Source organism: Mobula hypostoma, chromosome 16 (genome assembly GCF_963921235.1).
Source record: "Mobula hypostoma chromosome 16, sMobHyp1.1, whole genome shotgun sequence".
Classification (NCBI taxonomy): Eukaryota; Metazoa; Chordata; class Chondrichthyes; order Myliobatiformes; family Myliobatidae; genus Mobula; species Mobula hypostoma.
Window position 1 is genome coordinate 12,062,400 of NC_086112.1, and position 21,439 is coordinate 12,083,838.

A 21,439-nucleotide genomic window follows, 5' to 3' on the forward strand; every position below is an offset into this window, starting at 1 on the left:
CAAGATTGAGAGCAAAAACAGAAGTCAGGGACATTGTGGCGCATGAGCTACAGTTTGCTGATGACTGTGCACTTGTTGCCCACTCTCTCAAAAACTTACAGGAGATCACCAGTTGTTTTGCCAGTGCAGCCAAAAGCTTCGGACTGACAATCAGCCTGAAAAAGACAGAAGTTTTGTACCAACTGGCTCCTGGCTCAAGCTACGAAGAACCAACTGTCCTCATTGATGACACTCGTCTCAATGCTGTCAACAAGTTTTGCTATCTGGGCAGTATAACAACATCCTCAGCTTCTCTGGATGTAGAGATTGAGTCAAGAACCAGAAAAACCTGCTTTGCCTTTGGTCAGCTGACAGATCGAGTTTGGTCACAGAACATCAGGTAGGCCACCAAGTGCAAGGTATACAGGGCCGTTGTCATATCAACCTTGTTATACGGATGTGAGACATGGTGCCCATATCAGAGAACCTTACGCCAGCTTAACCAACTGCAGCAGTGTCACCTACATTCCCTGATGAAGATCACCTGGCGAGACAAGGTCTTCAATACTGAGGTCCTCTCTCGAGCCTGAACGCCAGCAGTTTCAACCTTGGTGATGTCAGCCCAACTGCGCTGGGCAGGACATGTTGTCAGAATGCCTGATGGAAGACTGCCCAAGGACATCTTGTATGGTCAACTGTCCAGTGGTACCCAAAAACGAGGAGGCCAGCGAATATGGTACAAGGATGTTCTGCACAGGAGCCTCAAGAAAGCTGACATTGCCCCATCAACATGGGAGGATCTGGCTCAAGATCGCTCACAGTGGAGGGACGCCATCAGAAAAGGTGTGGACGCTGCTGAGAACAAGCTCAATGAGGCAACAGAGAAAATGCACAGGAAGCACCACAACAGAGCTTCTGCCCCTGCTGCCCCTCCAGGCCTCACCTGCCAAGTATGTGGCAAGCAGTGACTGTCAAGGATCGGCCTGTACAGCCACTCCAGGACGCACATATCAAACCCCACTAACTGACTGAAAGGAACCATCACCATCCTATGGGATGGATAGCCAGAGAGATGCTAAAGATAACTTACAGTAGCCTAGTAACCTTCAAGCCAGTATTTCTTTGTTATGTGGGAGGAAACAGAAGAACTCAGAACCAAACCTGGGTCACAAGAGAACAAACAAGTAGACAGAACTAGAATATCTGGGAAAATGGCTCAACCTGTGTGTTGTTCTTTATTCTCCCTTTTTCATTTTTATTTATTTCTTACATTCACCCTATCTGTGTCTCTCATAATTTTATAATGTCTCTCAGCCATGGTCAATCCAGAGAGAGCAGGCCCAACCTACCCTCCAGGCAATATCCTTGTGAATCTTCTCTGTGCCGCCTCGAGCTTAATTGTGTCATCCAATAGCGAGGTGACCAGAATTACACACAATATTTCAGGTATGGTTTTATTGATTGCTTACACAAATGTAACATTGTAGACCATAATACCATAAGACATTTGGCCCACCATCTGCTCCACCATTCCATCATGTCTGATTTATCCCTCTCAACTCCATTTTCCTGCTTTCTCCCTGCAACCTTTGACACCCTAACTAATCAAGAACCTATCAATCTCTGCTTTAAATATACCCGATGACTTGGCCTCCACATCCCTCCGTGGCAATGAATTTCACAGATTCACCACCCTCTGGCTAAAAAAATTCATCCTCATCTCTGTTCTAAATGGATGTCCCTCTATTCTGAGGCTGTGCCCTCTGCTCCTAGACTCCCTTACTGTAGGAAACATCCTCTCCTCATTCACTCTATCTAGACCTTTCAATATTCAATAGGTTTCAATGAGGTCCTCCTCATTCTTCTAAACTCCAGTCAGTACAACCCCAAAGCCATCAAATGCTCTCATATGTTAACCCTTTCATTCCTGGGATCATTTTCATGAACCTTCTCCAGATCCTGTCCAATGTCGGTACATCTATTCTTAGATAAGGGGCCAAAAACTGCTCACAATACCCCAGGTGCGGCTTTATAAGGCCTCAGCATTACATCCTTGCTTTTATATTCTAGTCCTCTCAAAATAAATGTTAACATTGCATTTGCCTTCCTTATCAACTTGTACCAAATTTTGCACTCAATATCTTGTCCAATGAAGGCAAACAAGCATTTTCATTTTTGGCACCTTGTCCGTCATTGTCACTACCAGGAAACCATGCACTTCGGCATCTTGGTCTCTCTGTTTATTAACACATTCCAGAGCCCTCCCATTTACTGAGTAAGTCCTGCCCTAGTTTTAACTTCAAAAAATGCTTCAGTTTGCATTTGTCTCAGTGAAATGCCACTTGCCATTCCCTTGCCTACTTTCCCAGTTGATCTAGATCTTGATGTAATCTCAGCCAAGCCAACCTTCTTCACTATCCACTATACCACCAAATTCTGTATCATATACAAATTTACTAATCATGCCACTTACATTCACATCCAAATCATTAATATACATGTGAATTACTCTTCAGTCTTGGTTATTTTGAAAACTATTCGGCTATTTTGTTTTCTCTTGAATCAGCTGGGAAGCCTTCTCACATTTAATCACTGGCTTTTATTTTCCAGATGCAATGATGGCAAATGTGTCATCGAGACAATAATTTTACAATTTGTTGTGCAAAAATGAGTGATTTTTTTCAACAGTAATATTCACAGCGCTATAAAAAAAACTAATCCTACACAACTAATTTCCCTATTTTCTATTCTCCACTATCCCATTGGGCAGAAGGTAAAATAGTCTGAAAACACATCCCACCAACCTCAAGAGAATCTTCTGTACCACTGTTATCAAACTCTTAAATGGTTCTCTTGTAAAATAAGATGGACTCTTGACCTCACAATCTACCTCATTATGATCTTGCAATTTGTCATTTAACTGCACTACACTCTTCCGTAGCTTTTACACTTTATTTTGTATTGTTATTGTTTTACCTTCTTCTACCTTAATGGACTGGGTAATGATTTGGTCTGTATGAACAGTAAGCAAGATAAGCTTTTCATTGTATTTTGGCACATGCGACAACAATAAACCAATATCAATACCAATATATTAATTTTCAATTTAATCATACATGCATTTTCAATTTGGTTTTCACGTTCTCAGTAATGTTTAAAACTTTATCTTAAGTTTATGATTTAGGGTCTCGGACTGAAACGCCAACTGTACTCTTTTGCATAGATGCTGCTCGGCCTGCTGAGTTCCTCCAGCATTTTGTGTGTGTTGCTTGGATTTCTAGCATCTGCGGATTTTTTCTTTTTTCTGACTTTTCTCAAGCAGTAAACCTGATCAACACCTCCACCTACTAAACCACACCTTCACACCCCTCATCACCACTACTTTATCACTTCCTGTCAGTCAACTTATGTAGGAACACTCCTGTTTCTAGCACTTTACGGACATACAATCAATCTATATATATAAGCTATCTTACATATTTATATTTATTGTGTTTTTTATCACTATTATATTCCTTATCTTATTATGTATTTTTTGTGCTGTATCAGAACGAGAATAACAATTATTTTATTCTCCTTTACACCTAGGTACTGGAAATGGGACTGAACAATCTTGAATGGCTGCTGAATACTGGGGATCCATTCCACCTGATGCCTGATGGCAACGGATAACAAGAGAGGAAAGTTCACTCCATAAGGCACACTCGATCACTGTTAATGGACTTAGTCACTGTCACCTCACTGCTATTTCTTCTTGTCAAGCAGTTTCTCGAGCGTGGATAACTTGCTTCCTATTCTACAGGACTTGCTGTGACTGATGTGGGAACCACAGACTTTTCCACAGATAGGGCAGGAGGTGCCTAACCAACAGCTGGATGGGAATGTTGTTTTTATTTGTGTCACATATACTGACATCCATACAGATCATTTCACTACTTCAGTACACTGAGATGTAGGGCAAGGGAAAACAATAACAGAGAGCAAAATAAAGTGTAAGAGTTACAGAGGTGTAAGGCCATAAAGAGGTAGATTGTGAGATTTTATTATTCTAGGAGACTATTCAGTAGTGTTATATTGGTGGGGTAGAAGCTGACCTTGAGCCTAATAGTACATGCTTTTAGGTTTTTGTATCTTCTGCCCGATGTGAGAAGAGAGAAACGAGAATCATAACCCACTTCAACTCTGCTTTCCACTCCCATTCAGATATGTTCATACATGGCCTCCTCTACTGACATGATGAGGCTAAACTCAGGTTGGAGGAGCAACACCTCATATACCGTCTAGGTAGTCTCCAGCCCCTTGGTATGAACATAGAATTCTCCAACTTCCGGTAATTTCCTCCCCCTCCCTTCCCCTATCCCTATTTCACTCTGCCCCCTCCCCCAGCTGCCTACCACCTCCCTCTTGGTTCCGCCTCCTTCTACTACCCATTGTGTTTTCCCGTATTCTTTCTTCACCTTTCCTGCCTATCACCGCCCTGCTTCCCCTCCCCCACCCCTTTATCTTTCCCCTTACTGGTTTTTCACCTGGAACTGACCAGCCTTCTCCTTCCCACCTTCACCCCACCTTCTTTATAGGGCCTCTGCCCCTTCCCCCTACAGTCTTGACGAAGGGTTCTGGCCCAAAACGTCGACTGATCTTTTCCACGGATGCTGCCCGACCTGCTGAGTTCCTCCAGTGTGTTGTGAGAAAAGAGAATGGTCAGGCTGGGTGGGGGTCTTATGCTTGCTACTTTAATGAGGCAACTTGGATTATAGACAGAGTCCATAAGACATAGAGCAGAATTAGGCCATTTAGACCATCGAGCCTGATCCACCATTCCATCATGGCTGAATTATTATCCCTCTCAACCCCATTTTGCTGCCTTCTCCCCGAAACCTTTCACATCTTTACAGTACATATCAAGAACATATCAACTTCAGTTTTAAATATAGCAAATGACTTGGCCTTCACAGGCATCTGTGACAGTGAATTCCACAGATTCATCACACTCTGGCTAAAGAAATTCCACCTCTTATCTGCTCTAAAGGGACATTCTAACGGAGTTCATAGAGGGGATGCCGGTTTCTGTGGTGTGCTAAGCTGTGTCCAATTTCTCGTGGTCTTGGGTAGAGCAGGTGCCATACCAAATTGCGATACCTCTGGGTAGGATGCTTCCTGTGGGGACGCATTCCATGTGAGTTCATGCACTCCATCTACTCCCTATGCTCCAGAAATACGGACTTAAAGTTCTCAAAGCCATCCCAAATAATCTTCCATTTTGAATGGACTTGGGTCAGGAATTCCCAGGACAGAGTTAGTTGCATATTGTCCTAGAGGTCTGATCATATCTGTGACTCTTTTCTTCTATCCACATCATAATTTCTTCCTCTGACAGAAGCCCAGCAGACATGGCAATTTTGTGTGTTGCCACTGCTGAGTGGAATTAGCATTTCAATACTGGGAAAGTTAGAGAATACATGGATGTCTCTCGGTTAATACTGACGTGATGCTGGACTCTATCTGTCCACAAGCTTTTGAATGCAGAGAAAGGCCAGCAATTGTGACGAGAGTCCTTGACAAGGATGGCTTGGACCCAAATGCTGCAGCATCCAAGGCAAGAATCGAGACTCGGTTTCAAACTGGATCGAGAATCTGAGCACAAAACAACCAGTAAACGAAATCACGAGTAGGGTTACGATTGAGCACCGAACCTCAGTTCAGGTGCTCCTTAAATGCTCAATCCTTGGCACCCAAAACATGACTGTCAATTAGCGAGACTATCCTGAGTCTTTAAAGGGGCCGTGCTAGCTATCCATACTCCAGGAAGTTGGATTGTCTAAACCTTGGAAGCTGGCAGGGATGGGTGCATGTCTTAATAGCAATGTCACGAAGGATCCCACCCATCCTGCTCATGGACTGTTTGTCCCACTCCCATCAGGGAAGACGCTACACAGCATCCACGCCAGGACCATTAGACTCTTTACCAAGCAGTCAGGCTGATCAACATCTCCACCTATTAACCCACCACTACTAACGTCACCTTATGTGCATCCAATCAGTCTACGTCTGCAACAGTTACTTGTACATTGTGTTTTATAGGATTGCTTGTATATTTATTGCATTTTTAAACATTGAATTCTTTATGCTTATTGTATTTGTTATGCTGCAGCAGATCCAGAGCAACAATCATTTTAATTGATTGGGTGCCACAGTAGTGTAGTTGTTAGCGGGATACTATTACAGCTTGGGGCATTCAGTCCCAGTGTCCTCAGTAAGCAGTCTCTGTACATCCATCCCGTGGAATGCATGAGTTTCCTCTGGGTGCTCCAGTTTCCTCCCACAGTCCAAAGACATAACAGTTAGGTAAGTTGTCCAGTGATTGCGCTAGGGTTAAATCGGGGTTGTCAGGGGCTGCGGCTCAACGGGCCAGATCCACGCTGTATCTTAAAATAAGTAAATTTCGTTCTCTTTTACACTTCTATACTGTAGAATGACAATAAAGAATCCTGAATCTTTAATCTTTCTGAATTCATGATGCATCACGTGCACACCGTTGTTTTATGTTCACTATTTCATAGGTATCTCTGCAAAAGAATAAGATGTTGGATCCCAGGTGGCTTCTGTTGCCTAATCCGAAATCACTGAGCCCAGTTGCAGCCTACTTGATGCCATCCCTGGTGAACACAACTGATCCAGCAAACTCCACCCTCTGAACGTCCAAGCTAGTCAAAAGCCAAACCACCATACTGGAGAGCAGCCCCTGTAAATTCAAAACAGATGTGCTGCTTTATTCAGCTGGCTTTAGAAAAATGTAGGCACAAAGTTAATCATGAACGAGAGGAAGCCAACACTATTAGGATGACTATTTTACTGGTCCTTTGGGGGTACTCCATTTGAAGATAAAATAGTACATCACAAGCTGTTTCTTTTGCAGGATTAATTTATATATTTAGTGAATAGACTAAAAGAAATGAAGATTGCTAGCCACCTTACAGCCTTGGCAGATTTAGGTTCAAATTTATTTATCACATGTACATCAAAACATTCACATCCTAGCGTTGCAGTTCGTGCGATGTTATTACTGCTTGGGGCATTCCAGATTTCAGAATTCAATTCCATCGCCATCCCTAAGGAGTTTGTACATTCATCCCATGAACCGCGTGGGTTTCCTCTGGGTGCTCCAATTTCCTCCCACAGTACCAGTTAGTAGGTTAATTGGTCGTTGTAAATTGTCCTGTGATTAGGCTAGGGTTAAATAGGTGGGTTGCTGGGCGGCCTATCCACACTGCATCTCTCAATGAAAAATTTTTAAAAAACATACAGAGAAATATGTCTTTCGCATTAACAACTGACACACCCAAGGATGCACTGGGGGCAGCCTGCAAGTGTTGCCACATATTCCAGCGCCACCATAGCATCCCTATAATGCTCAGCAGAACAACACAGAACACAACAAGTGATAAAGCAACAACACCAAAATAAGCTCTGTTCCTCCCTCTCTCCTTTCCATCCACTTATGCATGTGCATTCTCCTTTAAACCCACAACAGGCCATCTTTGTCCTCCAGCCTCCAGGTGACTCATGGATTCGCAGATGTTGAGCCTTTGACTTCCCCAGTTTCTCTTTCTACATTTTTGAAATCTGGCCATTTTTATATATATTGTCCCCACATCAGTTGCAATTCTTGACACAAATAATAACTTTTTTGAGCTTTAGGCCCCTTATATTTTTCAAATTGCTATCATTAGCAGAGAGTGTCCTTCCCATCCTGAAGTATCTGTCAGAGGTAGTTTTAACACTGCTAGAGACTTATGCTTTCAAAGTAACTTCACACAATGCAAATTATTCAAAGTTGTACTATCTTATCCATTCCTTGTAGCTTCAGTGATTCTGGCTCACTGTCGCTTTTTTCCTTAACTTTCTCACAAGCCTAAAAAGCAAGGCTCCAGAGATGAGGACAACTAAGGGGTGGTCGCGGGAGGCAGAGGAATGATTACAGGATTACTTTTGAGTCAGTGGACTGGGCCATGTTCAAGCACTCACTGGGAGATCTGAATGACTATACCAGGGTTTAACAGACTTTATTAAAACAGCTCCAGATGAGTGAGCCCACGCTAAATCATCCAGAGTCTTCCCCAACCATAAGATCGGAAATTTGCTGAGGGCTAGGTCAGAGGCAGTCAAGTCTGGAGACGAAGAATGCTAAAAGAGGTACACATATGATCTCCAGAAAGCCATCTCAGAGGTGAAGTGGAGATTCTGGACCAAACTGGAATCAAAGAAGGATGTAAACACGAGGAAATCTGCAAATGCTGGAAATTCAAGCAACACACATCAAAGTTGCTGGTGAACGCAGCAGCCCAGGCAGCATCTCTAGGAAGAGGTACAGTCGACATTTCGGGCCAAGGCCCTTCATCAAGACTAACTGAAGGAAGAGCTAGTAAGAGATTTGAAAGTGGGAGGGGGAGGGGGAGATCCAAAATGATAGGAGAAGGCAGGAGGGATGGAGCCAAGAGCTGGACAGGTGATTGGCAAAAGGGATATGAGAGGATCATGGATCAGGAGGCCCAGGGAGAAGGAAAAGGGGGAGGGGGGGAAAACCCAGAGGATGGGCAAGGGGTATAGTCAGAGGGACAGAGGGAGAAAAAGGAGAGAGAGAGAGAAAGAATGTGTGTATATAAATAAATAACGGATGGGGTACGAGGGGGAGGTGGGGCATTACCGGAAGTTAGAGAAGTCAATGTTCATGCCATCAGGTTGGAGGCTACCCCGACGGAATATAAGGTGTTGCTCCTCCAACCTGAGTGTGGCTTCATCTTTACAGTAGAGGAGGCCGTGAACAGACATATCAGAATGGGAATGGGATGTGGAATTAAAATGTGTGGCCACTGGGAGATCCTGCTTTCTCTGGCGGACAAGTGCTACACATGCCCTTACACTTCCTCCCTTACCACCATTCAGGGCCCCAGACAGTCCTTCCAGGTGAGGCGACACTTCACCTGTGAGTCGGCTGGGGTGATATACTGTGTCCGGTGCTCCGGTGGCCTTCTATATATTGGCAAGACCCGACGCAGACTGGGAGATCGTTTTGCTGAACACCTACGCTCTGTCCGCCAGGGAAAGCAGGATCTCCCAGTGGCCACACATTTTAATTCCACATCCCATTCCCATTCTAATATGTGTATCCACGGCCTCCTCTACTGTAAAGATGAAGCCACACTCAGGTTGGAGGAACAACACCTTATATTCCATCTGGGTAGCCTCCAACCTGATGGCATGAACATTGACTTCTCTAACTTCCGGTAATGCCCCACCTCCCCCTCGTACCCCATCCGTTATTTATTTATATAAACACATTCTTTTTCTCTCTCTCCTTTTTCTCCCTCTGTCCCTCTGACTATACCCCTTGCCCATCCTCTGGGGTCTTTCCCCCCTCCCTCTTTTCCTTCTCCCTGGGCCTCCTGTCTCATGATCCTCTCATATCCCTTTTGCCAATCACCTGTCCAGCTCTTGGCTCCATCCCTCCCCCTCCTGCCTTCTCCTATCATTTTGGATCTCCCCCTCCCCCTCCCACTTTCAAATCTCTTACTAGCTCTTCCTTCAGTTAGTCCTGACGAAGGGTCTCGGCCTGAAACGTCGACTGTACCTCTTCCTAGAGATGCTGCCTGGCCTGCCGCGTTCACCAGCAACTTTGATCAAAGAAGGATGTTTGGTAGCTGTGACGGGGTTTGAATGCTATAAACTCATACAAAGTTAAATCAAGTGCCATGGGGGATAGCAGGGCTTTGCTTCCAGATGAGCTCAATACCTTCTATGCTAACTATGGCCATCAGAACAAGGAGGAACCATCACAAATCTCCACATCTCCTGATGATCCTTTGATTTCAGTATCTGAAGCGGATGTGTGGGCTGACTTTAGGAGGGTGAATCCATGGAAAGCATCCAGACTGGACAGGATATCTGGCCACGTACTAAAGACCTGTGCTGACCAACTGACTGGTGTGTTCACTGATTATCTTTAACCTCTCGCTTTGGCAGTGTCTGGCACCCAACAACCCAACTGCTTCAAGCAGGCTTCAATCATACCGGTGCCCAAGAAGAGCAGGGTGACCTGCCTCAATGACTCTCGCTCAGTTGCACTTACGTCCACAGTGATGAATTCTGAGAGACTGGTGATGGAACATATCAGCCACTGCGTAAGAGGCAGCCTGAATCCATTCCTATTTGCCTACCAAAACAACAGGTCCACAGCAGATGCCATCTCATTGGCTCTTCACATAACCCCGGAAAATCTGAACACTAAAGATACTCTTTATCGATTACAGCTCCGCATTTAATATAATCATCCCCTCAGAACTAATCAATAAGCTCTAAGGCCTTGGCCTCAATACCTCCTTGTGCAATTAGATTTTGGATTTCCTCACTTGTAGACCCCAGTCAATTTGGTTTGGCAAAAATATCTCCTCCATGCTAATCACATCCATCTCCAACACCATATTCAAGTTTGCTGATGAGACCACTGTTGCGTGCCATATCAAAGATGGTGATGAATCAGCATACAGGAGGAAGATTGAAAATTTGGCTGAGTGGTGTCTTAACAACAACCTTTCACTCAACATCAGCAAGACCAAGGAACTGATTGTGGACTTCAGGAGAGGGAAACCAGAGTTCTATGAGCCAGTCCTCATTGGAGGATCAGAGGTACAGAGGATTAGCAACTTTGAATTCCTGGGTATTTCTATTACAGAAGACCCATCCTGGACACAGCATGTAAGTGCAATTGCGAAGAAAGCACAGCAGCGCCTCTACTTTCTTAGGTGTTTGCAGAGATTTGACATGTCATCAAAAAAATTTACAAACTTCTATAGTTGTGTAGTGGAGAGTATATTGACTGGCTGCATCACAGCTTGGTATGGAAACACCAATGGCATTGAATGGAAAATCCTACAAAAGGTAGTGGATTCAGCCCAGTCCATCACAGGTAAAGCCCTTCCAACCACTGAGCAAATCTACATAAAATGCTGTCGTAGGAAAGCAGCATCCATCATCAAAGATCTTCACCACCCAGGCCATGCTCTTTTCTTGCTGCTGCCATCATGTAGCAGGTACAAAAGCCTCAGGACTCGCACCACCAGGTTCAGGAACAGTTACTACCCCTTAACTATAAGGTTCTTGAACAAAAGATGATAACTACACTCACTTGCCCATCCATTGAGATGTTCCCATAACTAATGATCTCACTTTAAGGACTCTTTATCTTGTTATTTCATGTTCTTGTTATTTATTGCTATTTATTTATACTTGCATTTGGACAGTTTGTTGTCATCTGGTTGATCTTTCATTAATCCTGTTATTGTTATTATTCTATAGATTTGCTGAGTGTGCCCCCAGGAAAAAGAATCTCAGAGCTGTATGTATGTACTCCAATAATAAAAATTACTATGAACTTTGAATTTTGAAGTAGAATGCAATTTTTATCCATGGCAACTAGAATACATTTTGTACAAAATATGGAGTTTAGAAAAAAAAGATGAAGAATAAAAGGATACAATTCCAACACCTAATAACAATTACTTCAAGTTTGTGTATACACTTAAAATTCTTTACCATGCAAAGTTCACAAATTGTGTGTAAGATCAAAAGATGTCTGCCATATCTGCAAGTGATAACTTCCCAACTTCATAGTCAATTGGTCAAGCTTCTGAAGTAGGATCATAGAATTTCATTCTGAACACTACAAATAAGAGTAAAATTTTCAAATATGATAATTTAAGTTGATGAATTAGGGAGAACATAAGCATGATTTCATCAGGACCAGAAACAGTATCAGATCATCTATGTCCGGACTAAACCACACAATCTTTAATCCTTTTTTAAACCAGGTATTAGTCTGCTTTCCTTTGAAGGGATTAAGCAACATAACACTTCACTACTTCTGAAAGCAGACTAATCCACACTTCTTTTCTAGACTACTTTAGGCTTTCAAACTTTGTAGTAGACTACAATGACAGTTTATCTTAAATAACTTGTAAAACATATAATTTCAGAATTTAAACAATCTGAACCTATTACCTTATCAACCCACTTACTTCTAATGATATAAAATTATTTTATCCTTTCTTCAGAAATTGTTAAACAATCTCCATAGCCAAGGGTCCTGATGAAGCGACACATCCCAAAACATTGACTGGATATTCATTTTCATGGATGCTGTCTGACCTGCTAAGATCCTCAAGCATTTGTGTGTGTTGCCATAGCTAAACTAGCTCTTTTCTGGCCTATCACTAAAGCAATATTGACAAGCTTGACAAAACTGTACACAATATCCCATAAATTGGTATATTGGCAAAACAAGCAAAGAGGTTCTGCTAATGCTGACAATCCACAGCAACTCACACAAAACATTGGAGGAATTCTGCAGGTCAGGCAGCAACTATGGAAATAAATAACAGCTGACGTTTCAGACAGAGGCACATCTGAACTGAAAAGGATGGGGGAAAGATGCCAGATTAAGAAGGTGGGAGAGTGAAAGGGCGACAAGCTAAAAGGTGATAGGTGAAGCTAGGTGGGTGAAGGAGGGGCATAAAGTAAGAAGCTGGGAGGTGATAGGAGGAAAAAGCAAAAAGCTGGAGAAGAAGGATACTGATAGGAGAGGTGAATGGGCCATGGGAGAAAGGGAAGGAGGATTCATTTCCATATAGTAAAAGCTGCCTGACCTGCTGAGATCCTCCAGCATTTTGTGTGCATTAAATAACACGATGACATAATCAAATACCATTGATGCACCCCTCGACAAGGCTTCCAAGCAAAAGACAGAAACTGACTGGTTTCAATACACGGGTCACAATCAAACCCAAAGTGGTCTTTTTAATGCTTTGCTCTGACAATTAGAAAGTGACATTAAGTGTGATAAATAAATGAGCAGACTGCAATTTTTGAAAAGTAAAACGAGGTCCCAATAGAACCACTTGTCATCAAACACCCCAAGAAATGTCTACAAATAGACTGTTGAAAGTATCCTGACTGGTGGCATCATGGTCCACTATGGCAATTTGAATGCACAGGCACAAAAGAAGCTGTACTGAGTAGTGGATTCTGCCCAACACATCATGAGCACTTCTCTCCCCACCATTGTAATATCTACAGGAGATGTTGTCTCAAGACATCATCTGGTTGTTGCTGTTATCATCAAAGATGCCTACCTTCCAGGCCATGTATCTTCTCGCAACTATTTTCGTCAGGAAGTATAAAAGCCTAAAGTCCCACATCATCAGGTTCAAAAACAACTATTTCCCTTCAATCATCCTGTTCTTGAATCAGCCTACAAAACCCTTAGGAACACAATGAATAAATTTGACACTATGCACTAAAATGAGATTTGTTTTGTTCTAATTATGCTTTTTTTGGAAAAAGTGTGTACAATGTATGCTTAATTTGTTTTATTTTGAAAGCTGCTGCTACAAGTAAAATTTTCATTGCACCTGTGCATACATGTAGCTGTAGATATGACAATCTCTACTTTATATTCAATATGCATTACATATTTAATAATGGTTGCCAAGAAAAAATTGTCTCTGTTCCTTTCTGAGCACAAAAGTACCAATGTAATTCTGTAAACAAATTACATGGACCCCTGGTTTCCTTTAGGAGGAGGAAACCAGAGGTCAATGAGCCACTTCTCGTTGGAGGATCAGAACTGCAGGTGAGGGGGCGTCGGGATCGTTATTGTCGCTGTTTTTTCCTGCAGGGATTTGATGCTATTGTCACGTATTTGAGTGGTTGGGTGCATGTGAGTGTGGGAAGGGGCTTGTTTGCCTGTTGTGTTTGTGTTGTTCTGCTGAACAATGTGGGCATGCTCTGTTGGCAGCAGAATGTGTGGCAACACTTGCAGGCTACCCTCAACACATCAACAACATATCTCACTGTGTGCTTCAATGTACATGTGATAAATAAGTGAATCTTAAAAATTTAACCTTAATCTGAAATATGGATCTGAATAAAACTATCAATGTGTACCTCTTGGTAAATTAGTGACTGCAGACCTTTGGCAAAGGAATTCCATGTGTTATTATCCTGTTTTCTCCCCAGTGGCATCATGTTACAAGGGCTATGAATAATTTCACCCTTAACACAAATATGCTCAGACTCTACTTGGGCATTCCCTTCAAATTTTCATCATTCATCATATATTGAAAGTGTTATATGCCAAGCCTAGCAAGGCAATGATAGCAGTTTTGAGACAGTTGTTGGAAGTAGAATTTCTTGTCAGCAGACATCGTCATTAATGCACAATGACCAGGAAGCTCATAGATTAAACGTTACATGTACAATTCTAGGCATGTTGCTCAATTGACATTTTTGGTTGATTACGTATCATGCCCTTCACTACCCTGCAATTAGTTTAAAACTGATGATTCTTCACATTGATTGCCCTATCAATCTTGCCAGAGAATGTGAGTTAAGACTGATAATTAACAGAATATGTACCCTTTTAATGATGCAATAAATGCTAATACAATGCTAATCAACCCTCCTCACACAGACATGAAACAGTTTAACTCCTTGTGCCAATAGCAAATTCTTTACAGAGATTTTGATGACAGCATGGTGGTGCAGCATTTAGCATAACATTATTCTGGCATCAGTGACCCAATTCAATTCCTCCGCTGTCTGTAAGCAGTCTTCCCGTGACCATGTGTGTTTCTCCTGTGTGTTCAAGTTTCCTCCCAGTATTAAAGTCGTACTGGTGAGTAGGTTAATTGGTCACATGGATGTACAGTGTTGCTAGGAGCTTTCTGAATCCTGTTGGATTTTCTCTATTTCTGCATAACTATGACCTAAAATTTGATCAGATCTTCATGTAAGTCCTAAAACTAGATAAAGAGAACCCACTTAAATAAATAACACAGAAAACATTATACTTGTTCATTTATTTATTGAGAAAAATGATCCAATATTACATGTATTTGTTGGAAAAAGTATGTGAACCTTTGCATTCAGTAACTGGTGTGACCCCTTTGTACAGCAATAACTTCAACCAAATATTTCCAGTAACTGTTGATCAGTCCTGCACATCAGCTTGGAGGAATCTTAGGCCATTTCTCTTAATGAATATGCTTCAACTTTGGGATGTTGGTGGGCTTCTTTGTATGAACTGCTTGCTTCGGGTCTTTCCACAACATTTCTATAGGATTAAGGTCAGGACTTTGGCTCAGCCATTGCAAACATGAATCTTCTTCTTTTTAAACCATTCTGTTGTAGATTTACTGTTGTCTTTCAGATCATTGTTTTGTTGCATTATGCAACTTCTAATAAGCTTCGGCTGACAGACTGCTACCCTGACATTCTCCTGTAAAATATCTTGACACAATTTTGAATTCATTGTTCCCTCAACAATTGCAAGCTGTTCAGGTCCTGAGGTAGCAAAGCAACCCCAAACCATGACGTTCCTTCCACCATGCTTCACAGTTGTCGATGAGGTTTTGATGTTGGTGAGCAATGCCCTTTTTCCTCCAAACATAGCAATGTGCTTCTTTTTTTTTTAAACTAGTTATTCAATTTTTTTATTTTGGATTTATAAAATTCCAGTGTCATCCATATCTCCTGTACATTTGCATATCTCCATTCAGAGTTAAGGCCAATGGAAACTGCTTGTTCTTTGTATTGCATCAACATGGAAGACTTGAACAAGTGGGAGCAGTGAAAACAGGCCCGTTTCTCAAATCCTTCATATCAACAAGACAGGGATCAATAGAGGGTAAAAACTGGGGCAATGGAACATCAATTGTTTGAACAAATGGACAAAGCAAAAATAGACACAGCACCAAATGCTTGGACATAGACTTTGAAAGTACACCAAATCCACATTGTGCTGTCAGGCTGACAACACTGGCTGAGTTGTATTCCAGAGAACATGGCACCAAATACACAAACTGCCATTTTAAATTCCATATTTGAAAAGGGGCAGCCTTTACCATTGTTCTCAGCCTGTGCCAGGGAATTACACAGAAGCCCTGAGAAGATTAGCATGTTTCAAAGCAAAAAAGTTAAACTTTTGTCTCATCTGTCCACAGAACATTGTCCCTGAACCATTGTAGAACATCCATGTGGTCTTTTGTAAACTTGAGGCATGCAGCAATGTTTTTTTATGGAAAGCAGTGGTTTTATCCATGGTGTCCTTCCATGAACACAATTCTTGTTCAGTGTTTTTCTTATAGTGAACACATGAACAGGGCACATCTACAACCCACACCTCCAAACTCGTCTCATTGATTGGAACACCTGACTCCAAATACCTTTTGTAGATGGCATTACCCCACAGGTTCACATACTTTTTCCATCAAATAAATACATGTAATATTGGATCATTTTTGCCAATAAATAAATGAACAAGTACGTTTTTTGAGTTATTTATTTAATTGAGTTCTCTTTATCTAGTTTTATGGCTTACATGAAGATCTAATTACACTTAGGTTATACTTATGCAGAAACAGAAAAAAATCTACAGGGTTGACAGACTTTCGAGCACCACTGTAACCGGGTGGCCTTCTTACTGTGTTGTATCTCCAAATAAAAAATAAATTTTCTTTTTAATTTTTGTTCATCATTCTATTCAGCAGTATCTCTGGGTATATTTTTTCCCTACTATAACACTGGCCAACCAATGCTAACGTGACCATCGCATACTCTGAAGTAGTCAAGAAGGTTAGGCTTGGAAGACCTCTACAGTAATTTCAAATTCAGGATGCCCGAAATAATCAGATCAAACATGCAAAAGGTAATATCTTGTTGTTATAACTAGTACTTTTGTTCAGATACTTTGTTATATAGAACACTGCATGATTCAACAGTAGCTCAGAGGATATTCCCTAGGCAAAGACTTAGATGTCTATCAATAAAAGTGATACAATAGTAGCAATGGTGGACAAGCAATACTTGTAGACTATACTCATCAGTTGATGAGGGAACCAATATTGGAAAAAACTACTTTATCCTTGTGGAGTAACACCTTATATTCTATCTGGGTACCCTCCAACCTGATGGCATGATTACGATTTCTCCTTCTGGTAAACATATTCTACCCCTCCCCCCCCACCACCTTCCTCTATTCCCCACTCTAACCTTTTACTTCTCACCTGTGTATTAGTTCCTCCTGGGTCCCTTTCTCCTTTCCTTTCTCCTGTGGTCCACTCTCCTCTCCTATCAGATTCTCTCTTCTCCAGCCCTTGACTTTCCAACCCACCTGACTTCACCTATCATCTTCCAGCCAGCCTCCTTCTCTTCCCCTCACCTTTTTATCCTGGCATCTTCCCCCTTCCTTCTCAGCCCTGAAGAAGAATCTCAGCCTGAAACATCAACAGTTTACTCTTTTCCATAGGTGCTGCCTCACCCGCAGAGTTCCTCCAGCACTGTGTGTGTGTTATTTTACCCTTGCTAATCCATCTGCTGCTGATAGATCTGTCTAGAACACTAATATCACTGTATATCTCTTATAGAGTTTAAATCTCGCTTTCAGAATGATTACTCATTGCTAAATGCTCAGAATGCAGCATCTGTAAGGTTTGTATGATAAAATTAGCTTTATTTGTTACATGTGTATCAAAAAATACAATGAAATGCATCATTTTGCATCAAATCAAATCAGCGAGGCTTGTGCTGGGTGGACCGCAAGTGTTGGCATGCTTCCAGATCACCCCGAGGAAACCCATACAGTCACGGGAGAACGTATAAACCCTTTACAGACAGCAGAAAGAGAATTGAACCATGATCTCAAATGCTGTAGAGCATTGCACTAACCACTATGCTACCATGCCACCCTATATATACAACCAAAGTAGATTTAGTGTAGTGAATGGCCAAATCGCACACTGTCACATCACTTCCTTGTAAACTTTGCTTTCAGTAATATGGTTTGATTAAATAAAATTGCAATCTGTTTGTAATAAAATGTAAGGTTCTCATATTGGTTTACACACAAGAGAACATTCTTAGTGTTCCAGAAGTGAATTTTTTCAAATACCAAAGTAATAAACTGGATGCAATTCTCGACGGCAGATCTTCCCCAAAGCATTAACAATGTGTTTTGATAAATCTATTTCAAAATAGCTTTATTGGCAAAGAAACAGGCAAGTGAAGCCAATGTTTGTATTCCCTCATTTAATATATCTATCAACAGTAAAATGAATCGGAAGGTCTCCAACTTCTAAATGTCACCACCATGTTTCCTTAATAAAAACCTCTAAGTAAGCCTATATGTAATCTGATATCTCACCTATAAGTGACAAATGAAGAACATTACTGCAATAAATCATTCAACATTATTCAGTTCATGTTATCTTTATTCCAATTTTAATGTGAACAATTTCAATTTTTCACTTTTTTTTCCCTTCCACTATACGGGTGCTTTGTGCTTCTCTTATAGAGACTGGTCCAAACTGCTATTGATAAATCCAAATGCAAAGAGACAATGAGCTCTCAGATACTTTCTGTCATCAACCCAGTTTCTTCTGATGAAATCCAAGTTTTTCCAAAGAAGTTCATATCATTTGCCAGGAATATCAGATGCTTTCAATGCATCAAAACATCAATGAAATATTCTTTAATTTACCCAAACAGATCCTGTTAGGTGAACACTCTCACCATTTCGTGTGGCCAGAATTTGCTGCACAATGCTTACTTCATCCTTCCTGTAAACAAGTTTAAAAAAAGGAACAAATCTATATCTCAAACTAAACTTTAAAATTATGCAAATTGCCCTAATAGTGAAAGCAGGGATCTACTGGAAACTTGAGGCAACATTGCGTTTGGTAAGATTAATTCGGGAAGGAAGGTCATTCGAGCTTCCACACCAACCATTTGTGATGATCTTACAGCTAACCACTAATTCAGCAGCTATTTCTCAAGGGGTCCCAGAGATTGCTACACTCCTCTACTTTACTAGACAGTTTATTCACAACCTCAATTTTGACAGACATGAAAAGTTAACTGTTTCTCATTCCATAAATACTACTTAATCTGCTGTTTCAAAGATTCAAAGCACATTTGTTATCAAATTAAACACCTTGAAATTTGTCTGCCTACAGGCAACTACAAAACAAGAGACCTGAATAACCCAATAAAAAAGACCAAAAACCACTGCAGAAAGAGAGAGAAAAAAACACACACAAATAGAAGCAAGCAGCATCCCAAAGCTCTCAAAACTCTTCCGCATCAACACCTCAACATCTCTCCAAATTGCTGATTTCATCTCCAATAATGATACGAATTCTGTTTGTTTCCCTGGCTCAAACACAAACACGTTGCACATTAGAATGCCCCAGCACAGCTCATCCCCCAAACCAGCCTCACCTCCGCCTGCCTCCTCACTGTCTGCAGTGATAGTTCTTCAGAAAAGATGTTATAAGTAATGTTTTTAGTCAAATCTCTTGCCTTATGATTTACCAATAAGTTGTCGCACATTTTTGGTTGTACCATCTTAAACTGGAATCATGATGCACCCTTGATGCACCCACAAAACATTTATCACACACAACACATAAAACTTAAACATTACCACAGGTAAGTTAATATATTTCAAAATGTATGTGAAGTGCATAGCACAGGTAAACAGTAAACAGCTCACTGGTCCTGGTGACAAGACCTCGGTGGTGTCAGGGTATTCATTAGTCTCACAGCCTCAGGAATGCTACCCAGTCTGGCAATCTGAGTCCTGATGCTTTTGTACCTCCTTCCTAGTGGGTCAAAGAGATTATCAGATGTGTTATACGGATCTTCAAAGATTCAAAGGTTCAAAGCGGATTCATTATCAATGAATATATAAATTATACACTTTCAAATTTGTCTGCTTACAGGCAGCCCAAAGCAAGAAACCCGAATAATTCAATTTTAAAAAACACCAAAAACCAATGTGCAGAGAAAGAAAGAGGAAAAAAAACACATATCATGCAAGTAATAAATCTGTTCCCAGAGCAGATGGAGTAGGTCCAAGCCTCAGTCCCCAGTTCATCATATCAGCGGGGTAGAAATGCACAGCAGCTGGATCAGTACACAGCCTCAGCACCACGGAGAAAGGAAAGACCGTTTGTGGGACAGAGAGTGAAATCAGCCCGACACTTGTCTCCGTACCCAACACTCGGGCTTCCAGTCTATCTGGACCAATATTTAAATTGTCTATACACATTCTAGGACCTGGATCCTGGCATCCTGATATGCTCGGGCTGCCCAGCCCAAAGCCATTCTCGATCTTTTCCGCATCAACTCCTCTCCAAATCGCTCACTCCATCTCCAGCAGTGATATGAACTCTGTGATCCCAGCAGCTCGACTACATTGTCCCTCACAGTGCCCCAGCATGGGTCATCTCCCGAACTAACCTCGCCTCCACCTGCCTCCTCATAATCTGTGGCGATAGTTCACCACAGTTTGCTTCACAAAAGATGTTATAAGTAATGTTTTTAGTCGACTTTCTTGCCTTATAATTTACCAGTAAACTGTCACACATCTTTGGTTGCGCCATCTTGAACCATCTTCAATTATGATTCGGGCCCTTTGTAAACAAAGCTCCCAGTCAATGTCACAAATAGCGGGGGTAGAGAGACCCCAGTGATCTTCTCGGTGGTTTTTACTATCCTCTGTAGGGTCTTGTGGTTTGATACCTTGCAGCTTCCGTACCACCCAGTGATGCCAACAGACAGGATGCTCTCAATAGTGCTCTTGTGAGAATGAGGACAGTGAGATCTTTAAAGATCTTTTAAATCTTTACAGGCAGGATTTGCATCTTTACTGATTACATGGGAAACTTCTGTGAGGAGAGTGGAACAAGCAGTCAAAAAGAAAACAGTCCCTTAGCAAATCTAAAGGTGTGTCAGGTGATGGAATCTCACTGAAGGTGACAAAATTGATTCCGGAGACTGGTGATGTGGAAAGTGAGGACAAGTACAAGAAGAGACAAGGTGAGAGCAGAGGACCTGCCAACAGCCAAACATAGAAAACTATACAGAAGGGAAGTTACACTCCAGGAAGAAGATATCTCAGAGGCACAACAGTTACTGATTACTGCAGCATACTTACAGCAGGCAATCCTTATACATAAAAGAGTGACAAATGACCATAACTACAATATAAACGAAAAAAATCTGCCCTACAGTGTCGTACCTGCAATCTGTGGATCAGCACACAAGCTCACTTTTACCTAAAGTAACTAGTGTGAAGATGGTTGCAATATTTTCTTTATCACCATTGCCTTGATGTAAACCCATGAATTTTCACAAATCACAAAATTTTGATTTTCCATTTTTCTAATGAAGCTGTTTAGAATGAGCTAAGTACATCACTGTTATGTTCATTTGGGAAACTAATTTGGAGGCATTGAAGTAAATTAAAAATAGTCAGTTGGACATTTTGAGAGAGTACTTGTTCATCTGTACTGGTCAATATTAATGACAAAACTCAGACCTTTCGCTTAAGCCAGCTTCAATCATC

At 41.5% G+C, this 21,439-nt stretch overlaps 1 protein-coding gene across 4 annotated transcripts in view; it reads right to left on the minus strand.

Annotated features, from left to right (window-relative positions):
• Positions 1-21,439, minus strand: part of xrcc4 (X-ray repair complementing defective repair in Chinese hamster cells 4) — a 419,861-nt gene that overhangs the window by 289,550 nt on the left and 108,872 nt on the right. The window lies entirely within an intron of this gene.